This window comes from Crassostrea angulata, chromosome 7, assembly GCF_025612915.1.
Source record: "Crassostrea angulata isolate pt1a10 chromosome 7, ASM2561291v2, whole genome shotgun sequence".
Lineage (NCBI taxonomy): Eukaryota > Metazoa > Mollusca > Bivalvia > Ostreida > Ostreidae > Magallana > Magallana angulata.
The window spans coordinates 59,185,680-59,195,865 of NC_069117.1; the positions used below are offsets into that span (position 1 = coordinate 59,185,680).

A 10,186-nucleotide genomic window follows, 5' to 3' on the forward strand; every position below is an offset into this window, starting at 1 on the left:
TTGAAATAGAGGGTAGAAATTTTTTTTTTAAATCAATTTTAAATAATTCGAAGGCACCATTGGGTTCATTTTTGTATAATTAAAATTAAAAAGTGATTCTTTATCGATCCATCAAAAATGCACTGGAGTTAAGTCAATAAAATTCGAGACCGTTGAATAAGTTAACTTTGAATAACAAAACAAATGTGGAATATGTGACAGAAATTTTATTTAAAACATTCCTTGTGTCCTTAGCAATTCGTAGTCTAGTTATTATATGGAGTTGGCTTGTTTCTGTCGCAACCTTTCTTGCAGATGACGAAAGTTGTCTCGCATCTATTGCTGCATTCCCGTCTCTCTACAAAATTAAGAGGTCTGGCCTTACATCCGGCCTGGCAGATTCTGCGCGAGTTTTGACATCCGACTTTACAGGTGACTGCACTCACAGAAGACACCATTAGACCCACCATCAGAAGTGTTGCGAACAGTTTGGTCTAAAAATAGTAATCAGTATCATCAGGATTATTGACAGATCTTCAACTGCATTAAAAAAGCTTGATGGTAATGGTAATTTTCAGATTATACGTTTAATTGCAAAGAGAAGTTCATTGTAAAAATATAAGAAAATATTCAAATTTTAGAACAAAAGTATATGATTTTGTCAATTGATAAGAGTATTTGGCTAAAACAAAGTTTTAAGGTACATCTAAGGCAAATTTGTTTACCATTTATTTTTTTAACTAGGTATAAAAAGTTATAAAAAAAAATATATTTTTGAAATTAAAAAAAAAACACCCAAAGGTTCTCACGTTCATGGTTGTCTTTAGTCAATGACCTGCAAAAAAGATGTAAAAAAGAATATCATGATTGATATTTATTATTTAAAAAAACGGGACAGTTGGCGTCAATGATATGTATAGGTGTATGTAATGATTTGTATAGATATGAAACCATAAAATCACGTCCAGACCAACTAGTTGTTTAATCAAACATACACACCAAAAACGGATTTTTCACTCTTAGTTCAAGGTCTTTCTACAAATATATTGCCTTATGCAGAACTTTGTCATGGTTTAAATTCATAAAATAAATAGTGAATTTCACGGATTTGCTATTTTTCCCTTTTGAAGAAAGAGCCACATTTTATGCATTTTCACAATAAAGAAGAAATTGTTTCAAAAGTGTTCCAACATTAATTCTCTGCTCAGAATATTCCATAATTTCTTTTTGTTCAGGTACTTACGTGAACGCTTATTCTTGAACAATGTTCTGATAACCACATATTTGGTATTTATGCAGTTTTGTTGAAATTCGAACAACACGTGTGATTGTTACTATCATTTATTTTATTTGTAACATTCCTTTGACATAAATCAAATTCAGGAGTAATGATTCCCCGACGTGTTGAACTCTTCATTAACTTTGACTAATATATCTTAACCTTTTCAAAATTAAAACGTCAGCATTATATTTGGAAAGTTTTCAACAATGTAGGTGTGAGAGACAATACCCGGTATTACCAATATACAATGTATTGCATGTGAAAAGAGTGTACAAGAAGAAGAAATTGAACATAAATAAATTTAAAGAAAAACAAACAATTCTGTTTTTATCATGCTATAATTATTTTTACTTTAAAGCAATGACGAGACAACAAATGTAAAGTATTGAAATATCCTTCCGTATACAACAATATTCAACAACTATATTTTTGAACGTACACGTATTGTTTTTCATAAATTATGATGAGATTAAAAAAAATCATTTTATGTCTCTTCCATTCGATTTCTGGCTGTTCTAAAGCAACAGTCAAGTAACATAGTGTAACCAAAAATTGGAAAACTAGTGTTTTAGCAAAAAAATTTAAAAATATTCCAGGCATCAGTTTCCTTTTTTTCTAATTCTTTTTTTTTTAATCTAATTTTTAAAACAGACTGACAAGAAATCAAAAACATTTATTTTTTTCCAGATACTCAGACTAGGAATGGCTTGGAGCATATTTTAATTGTATGCCATACAACAATCTAAAGAATTAAGTTTTATAAAACAGAAATCTTCAAAATTATTACTCACAGATAAGAAACAAATTTTTTTAGCAGTAAATCAGAAGGTAAATTAATCTACGTTTCTTCTAAATATTACTTTGTTGTCATGATGTTGTGCTATTGAACAAAAAAATTATTTGAAATGTTTAATCTCATTTGACGTCGCTTTTGTAGGTTTTTTTTATATTTGCATTTGCTTTTATTATATTTCAAATATAATATTAATATTAAATAGTTCATGAATCTACAATTCTTCTAAATGTTGCTTTGTTGTCATGATGTTGTGCAATTGAACAAAAAAAAAATATTTAAAATGTTTAATCTCTATTAACGTCACTTTTGTGGGTTTTTTTTTCATATTTGCATTTGCTTTTATTATATTTCAATAATGTTGATTTTTATATTGATGAAAACATTGTAAACACACGTTTGCTGACGTTTGTTACAATATTGACCCATAACAGCAAAACCGAATTTAACAATTCAGCACTATTTGATTAATTGGGAAGGAATGTTGCAAATGAGTTGTAATTGAAATGCATTTATCATATCTCAACCAAATGATATAAATATACAGGGATTTAGTGTCCACACCATTGGTCTCAAAACTGGCGTTTTCAAGTAAGTTACATTTCAAGATATGAAAAATATGCTGTTAACCTTCTGTGCTATTTAATATATTAAAGAAAATTATTATATTTAAATATCTGAAATAATTTTATTTAAGAACTAACTCTACACAAATATCTAAGTTATCTTCTCATTTCTACGCAGGTTACTGACTAGAAACAACCATGAACGTAAGTATTTATCATTTTTTGGCCAAGTTTCGCATAAAAAATAAACAACAAAACCCACACAAAATAGTGAAGTGGAATATCCTTCTATTTAAAAAAATATTCCTGTTAGATTTATTTCCATGTATTTATCTACAGATAAAACTTCTAGCGACACTTTTGATGGTGGGTCTAATGGTGTCCACAGTCAGCGCAGTCACCTGCAAGGTCGGATGTAATAACTCGCTCAGAATCTGTACAGCAGGATGTAGGCCAAAACCATTCACGGAGAGAAGGAAGTGCAACAGCAACTGCGAGACCGTTTCCGAACTCTGCCAAAAGGGCTGCGACAGAAACAAACCCACTCCATGGAAGAACTAGACCATGTATACTGAAAATTTCAGTAAACATTTAAAATACAGAACATTGTAAACTGTTTAGAAGTCTGATTTTCTCTTTTTTTTTAAAAGTGACCATTTTTAAAATTTGTAATTAAAATATAATTGAAACGTTCGTGGTTGTTTTTACATCCATATAGGTAGATTCGACACTTAATTCCACAAAGTATGACTGCACTTAACGCTGTATTGTAGGTCCTTTTACAGTCACTTTTGTTACGCTTATATTTCACAAAATTTTACTTTCAGTCCTCGGTTATATATTGGTCAATTCCAATTAAAATTTATTGTCAGAATAGTATTAAACAGCGTTGCAATAAAATAATTTGTTGTTTTTCTACCCTCACTGCTCTGCAAATATTTTAAATATGGACTTGTCGGTCCTTAATTGAAGATAAGATTTATAACTATGCGTGGAGGGTAGAACAAATATTGTAATGACCTCTCTCTCTCTCTCTCTCTATCATTTCAAATAACTAATATTTTATGTTAACTTCTAAAGAAGTACATGTAGCCATAACGGCATTCTAATTAAAATGCACATAAGAGCAAATGTTTCCGTAACAGGCGTTTTCAGAAATATATATCATACCAGGGACGTATATATAAAGGTCCATGATCATACACGCTTTCTATCTTTACTGCATGAAGAGAAAATAATGCATGATTCAAGGTATGTAGAAAATCACAAGTACAGCACAATCAATAGAAAAGCTATTGTGTTTACGGGTGTGTATAACTATATCCTAACACTTCCTGTCTGTGACAGCACCCGTGCTCTGACCACGTGCCGTGAGAGATCTTATCGAATGTTGAGACCTAGCTCTCTTTCTCTCTCTCTCTCTCTCTCTCTCTCTCTCTCTCTCTCCAAAATCAAAATATATATAAGATTCTAAGAAATTTGTAAAATAAAACTTTCTTCATTTTAACATGGCTAAAGGAATCTATAATATACCACATATCGCGTAAAGAAGTTTTTTTTTACTTATTCACACAAACACACATCATATGTTCATATGATTACTATTATGATTCAAAATTTACATTTATTCAAACGATCACATTTTTACCATTTTAAAAATCACGATTACTAGATGTGTATATAAAATGTATTTTAGCTGTGTTCTCAATTACTATCTCCATTCCTGATTAACTCTGGTTTTAGTCAGTTTGTTAATTGTATTTCAATCGAGTGCAATGTATATCATTAAAAGGTAATTTTATGAATGTATTTTGTAAACATTGTGTTATGAAAATGCAGAATAATTTCTTTGAATTTAAATTGAAAAACAAATTTTCATTTGTTTGAAATTGAATTATTCTATCAAGAAAGTTTCACTGTTTGTAAGAACAGACTATATATTTCTATTTAGCGGACCCTAAGTCACACTAATTGCTGCAGGTCACCCACCACGACGGTAACCACCCAAATTCTGTATACACATACTGTATACATAATGTAACGCAATTCACCTTTCTCTGTTGGTGAACTGACACTGCGAAATTTTAACGTGTGATGGATACTCCAGAATAAATGAATAGTCATATTCCTAAATTCCGGGCATTGAACAACCAAATAAATATTGGGCGATCCACTGAACATCATACTTTTGCTAGATCGGGCAGGAAAGTCAGTTTTTAAACACACACGATTTTAAGATTAGCTTTTTCTTAAACTGATTTTTTTTATTTCAAAGCGATTGATAAACAAGTTATACAACTTATATCAATATCTTTCGTTGGCACGGATGTCAGCGCGAGGGGGTCATCGATGTGGGAGAAAGCCTAAGTGCCCGGAGAAAACTCACGTTGCCAAGCGGGCAACCAGCATATATATTCAACCAATGTCGATCACGGGGATTGAACTCGGGACGCAGCGGCGATAAGCGAGTGCACTTTAAAACATTTTATATATACAGGTACTTTGTAATTCATTAAACGAATTCTATAAAAACGTATTTAAGAGAAATGACCAGGTGTAAGGTATGTTTTATAGGTAAGAATTCATTATGAAAGATTGTAAATGAAACTCTTATTAGTATCCCCTTTTTCGAGGCCAAATAAAATATTTTGATGACATTTTTATTGTATAATTAATCATATTAATTAATAACCAAGAATTGTCAGCGATGAATGTGCCAAAATTAATTTGTATGTGACGCTATCGGGTATACAAAATAGTATGCAGGTTTCTGTATTAGCATATTTACACGTTCCTTTTATTTCTCCCACTTTTTTAAAAATAATAATAATAATAAATTGTAACAATCAACTCCATTTAAAAAATAAAGGAATTTGAATTAATATTCATTAATTCCCTCAATTATATTCCCCGTATGAGAAGAAATTGGGGGGAGGGGGGGGGTAACTTGCGTTAAAAACAAGAACAGTTTTCACCTGGGACTGGTTTCACAGTACCGCGACGTTATGGACAAGATGAGAAGCTGTATCGCGAGGATGCGCGGTTCTACCTGAGTTACCTGTGCTAAACCACGATGAATTTCACACCACGAAGACTCGCGGTAAATACGCAAACAGCGTTGGCAGTAGTTTTATATCTAGAAAGTTTTAAACAATGTAGGTGTGAGAGACAATATCACCAATATACAATATATTGCATGTGAAAAGAGTTTGGAAGAAGAAGAAATCGAACACAATTGAATTTACAGAAAAACAAAAGAATTCTGTTTTTATCATGCTGTAATTATTTTTCTTTTAAAGCTATTACGAGACAACAAATATAAGGTATTGAAATATCCTTCCGTATACAACAATATTCAACAACTATATTTTTACACATACACGTATTGTTTTTCATAAATTATGATGAGATAAAAAAAAAACATTTTATGTCTCTTCCATTCGATTTCTGGCTGTTCTAAAGCAACAGTTAAGTAACATAGTGTAACTAAAAATTGGAAAACTAGAGTTTTAGCAAAAAAATTTTAAAATATTCCAGGCATCAGTTTCCTTTATTTTTAATTCTTTTTTTTATCTATTTTTTAAAACAGACTGACGAGAAATCATAAACATTTACTTTTTTCCAGATACTCAGACTAGGAATGGCTTGGAGCATATTTTAATTGCATGCCATACAACAATCTAAAGAATTAAGTTTTATAAAACAGAAATCTTCAAAATTATTACTCACAGATAAGAAATAAATTCTTTTTAGCAGTAAATCGGAAGGTAAATTAATCTACGTTTCTTCTAAATATTGCTTTGTTGTCATGATGTTGTGCTTTTGAACAAAAAAATTATTTGAAATGTTTAATCTCATTTGACGTCTCTTTTAAAGGTTTTTTTTATGTTTGCATTTGCTTTTATTATATTTCAATTATAATATTAATATTAAATAGTTCATGAATCTACAATTCTTCTAAATGTTGCTTTGTTGTCATGATGTTGTGCAATTGAACAAAAAAAAATATTTAAAATGTTTAATCTCTTTTAACGTCACATTTGTGGGGTTTTTTTCATATTTGCATTTGCTTTTATTATATTTCAATAATGTTGATTTTTATATTGATGAAAACATTGTAAACACACGTTTGCTGACGTTTGTTACAATATTGACCCATAACAGCAAAACCGAATTTAACAATTCAGCACTATTTGATTAATTGGGAAGGAATGTTGCAAATGAGTTGTAATTGAAATGCATTTATCATATCTCAACCAAACAATATAAATATACAGGGATTTAGTGTCCACACCATTGGTTTCAAAACTGGCGTTTTCAAGTAAGTTACATTTTAAGATATGAAAAATATGCTGTTAACCTTCTGTGCTATTTAATATATTAAAGAAAATTATTATATTTCAATATCTGAAATAATTTTATTTAAGAACTAACTCTACACAAATATCTAAGTTATCTTCTCATTTCTACACAGGTAACTGACTAGAAACAACCATGAACGTAAGTATTTATCATTTTTTGGCCAAGTTTCGCATAAAAAATAAACAACAAAACCCACACAAAAAAGAGAAGTGGAATATCCTTCTATTTAAAAAAATATTCCTGTTAGATTCATTTCCATGTATTTATCTACAGATAAAACTTCTAGCGACACTTCTGATGGTGTGTCTAATGGTGTCCACAGTCAGCGCAGTCACCTGCAAGGTCGGATGTAATAACTCGCTCAGAATCTGTACAGCAGGATGTAGGCCAAAACCATTCACGGAGAGAAGGAAGTGCAACAGCAACTGCGAGACCGTTTCCGACCTCTGCCAAAAGGGCTGCGACAGAAACAAACCCACTCCATGGAAGAACTAGACCATGTATACTGTAAATTTCAGTAAACATTTGAAATAAAGAAACATTGCATACTGTTTAGAAGTCTGATTTTCTCGTATTTAAGGAGGCCGACTTTAGTTTGCATTGCGCATGTTTTTGCGCATTCTAATATAATACAGTTGATTTATACTTCTTATGAATTTTTTTCGATATCATTTATAAAATTGAACACAATAAACAAAATGCAGATAAAAATATTTAAATTTTTAAAGGAATTTTTTATATTTTTAACACGATTTTTACGTTGTGTGGTAGAGGAGCATTGCCGTTGCACTTTTATGACGTTATGATAAAATGAAGCTTTGTAGGAGTACGTTATAAGAAATAACATGAAAGAAAAAGTAAAAATTGTACGCTGTTGAAATTTTATATACAGAATGATGCTATCCTCGTGGCTATTTTCCTCATTTTTGGAATGAATCCATTATACCAATCATCATTCGTGATGATCCAAATATATAGCAAAATTTGGTGCATTTTAATATTTTGAGATGGCCCCCACTAAAATCCAGACGGTAGAATTTTGTGTTATTTTACATATAAGGTAGGAAATGATATTACTTATCATATATAACAATTTGAAAAAAAAAATAATTTTAGTATTTTTTTTAAACTGCTTTGATGTGCGGAAAATGACAGTTTCCTATATATTCCTATAGTAAATGTACCTTTATTTTGAGATGGTCCCTAAAAAGAACCAGATGGTCGATTTTCATGAACCTTCGCAAATAAACTAGAGTTGTTTTAAATTACATATGGTTGAAAAATAAAGAGTTATGCTATTGTAGTTTTTCTGCAAAAAAGACCAAATCGGCGTCCTTAAAAAAAGTTCTATTTTATTTTATTTGTAATTAAACAATAATTCAGATGTTCGTGATTGTTTTAATAGCCATGCAGGTAGATTCTTAAAAAAATGTTTATATGTCATTTTCCACAATTGCAATCATTTTCTGAGACTTTCTTATCCTATAACATTGACAAATATTTTCTAAATGTATGAAAAGTTTAAAAAGTAGACGACTATTGTAGACAATACAAACATGGGACTGATCCTGTTAATTAAAATTATGAAGAAAGATATATTATTTCACACTTTTAACACACTGAAGGTAAAGTCTATATAAAACTACCTATCCACCTAAATACACTAAAATTATGCAGTTATATTGAAAATGATACGCTTTTGAGATAAATATGATAGTTCTCTTAAAGATATGTTAGAAAATTGAAGAAAGCAGCACTCGATTTGAATGAACTGAAATAGGTATTGACAAATCATATCGCCCAGCATAATGCTTGCTACCTAACACGTCAAGTGACGGGAGTCTAATATTCACAAAGTTACACAGGGTAAAGAAATCACATGGTGAATTATATTATTTAATAGGTCAAAAAATACGATTTACAATAGAGAACGCGGACCAAGAACAGTTTCTGTCTTGATATATATATATATTTGATTGGTTTAATAACCAAAATGGTGAAACTTTAAAAGGTAGATTTTTTAAATTATTGTTTTCAAGCATATTTTGGATGTTGCTAATTATTCAATGTTAGTTGTTCCAGCTTTAAATAAACGATTTTTCTTCTCAATATTTAATTTAAAAATTTGATAATCTAATCGTGAATATGAATACATAGACAACTCATATCCAACATTGATAAACTATAAATCTATGAAAGCCATTCTATTTTATGCGTATGATTGGGTAATTAATAAATGAATAAATGTTGTGTCGATGGTTGTATAAAGTTTTTTTTAATTTCAAGTGCGCATGTTCCCTATTATAATCAAAGCTGTGATTTTTTAAAAATTTTCATTTATTTTAAATAACGTTTATGTTTTGAAAACAATTCAAATAACTATGTCTTTGTTTTGCTATTTAGTATAATATAAACATAAATTTTTTAATCCATTTCAACCATTATAATATCGAATAAACCAAATCGAGAATGCAAAGTTATTTGATTACAAACAGGATAGTTACAAAACATGAAGTCCATTTGTTGCTTTAACTGATTTAATCAGTTTTCAACACATTGACAGAAGTTATTTGTGAATTTCAGTTTTGCCATTTGCAGATCACAAAGGAAGACTCGCATTGGTTGTTGCAGTCCAGTTTTTGGAGAAAATTGAGATTTCTCGTCTTGCATCCAAGTTGGCACATTTGGCGAGAATAGTCACATCCAAGTTCAAAGGTGACTACGCTAACTGTGGATACCATTAGAACCACCATCACAAGTGTTGCAAGCAGTTTTGTCTGGGAAAGAAATCCCATTATAATTAATTAGATTTTTTTCTATTAAAACTTGCACAAAATCAATAATAAAATTGGGAAAACGACAGTGGAATGAAAGGCAAAATAGTTATATACTCACGTTCATGGCCATATCGAACTCAAATCTGTAAGAAATTGAACGCATAAGTTAATAAAATTTAAGGAGATGTTTTTCCCGTATCAAAGATTTTAGTGAAAACCGTCACATATATATTTAGGAATAAGATTGTGTGGATCGTATCCTGTATCAAAAATCGCCGGAATTTATCTCCAAAATTATATAGTACAAACATTATTCAGTTTTAAGCCGTTAAAAGAGTTTTCTACTTACTTACAACGCCTGATGCAAAAGGAAAAGTGAATAAAATTCACTCTGAGAACGGCAATATCTATTGAACTTAGCTATAAT

The 10,186-nt window shown here is 30.3% G+C and overlaps 3 long non-coding RNA genes across 3 annotated transcripts; 2 read left to right on the top strand and 1 right to left on the bottom strand.

Annotated features, from left to right (window-relative positions):
- Window positions 1-222: 222 nt before the first annotated feature.
- On the bottom strand, window positions 223-1,266 carry LOC128156164 (uncharacterized). The gene is made up of 3 exons (XR_008239682.1): window positions 1,223-1,266; window positions 789-814; window positions 223-473 (listed from the first exon to the last, which is right to left on the bottom strand). It is a non-coding gene; the product is annotated as an uncharacterized LOC128156164 (long non-coding RNA).
- LOC128156162 (uncharacterized) lies at window positions 523-3,253 on the top strand. Its single transcript, XR_008239680.1, has 4 exons — window positions 523-540; window positions 2,602-2,645; window positions 2,799-2,824; window positions 2,960-3,253. It is a non-coding gene; the product is annotated as an uncharacterized LOC128156162 (long non-coding RNA).
- A 3,611-nt stretch (window positions 3,254-6,864) lies between these two features.
- Window positions 6,865-7,540, top strand: LOC128156165 (uncharacterized). The gene is made up of 3 exons (XR_008239683.1): window positions 6,865-6,941; window positions 7,095-7,120; window positions 7,256-7,540. It is a non-coding gene; the product is annotated as an uncharacterized LOC128156165 (long non-coding RNA).
- Window positions 7,541-10,186: the final 2,646 nt, after the last annotated feature.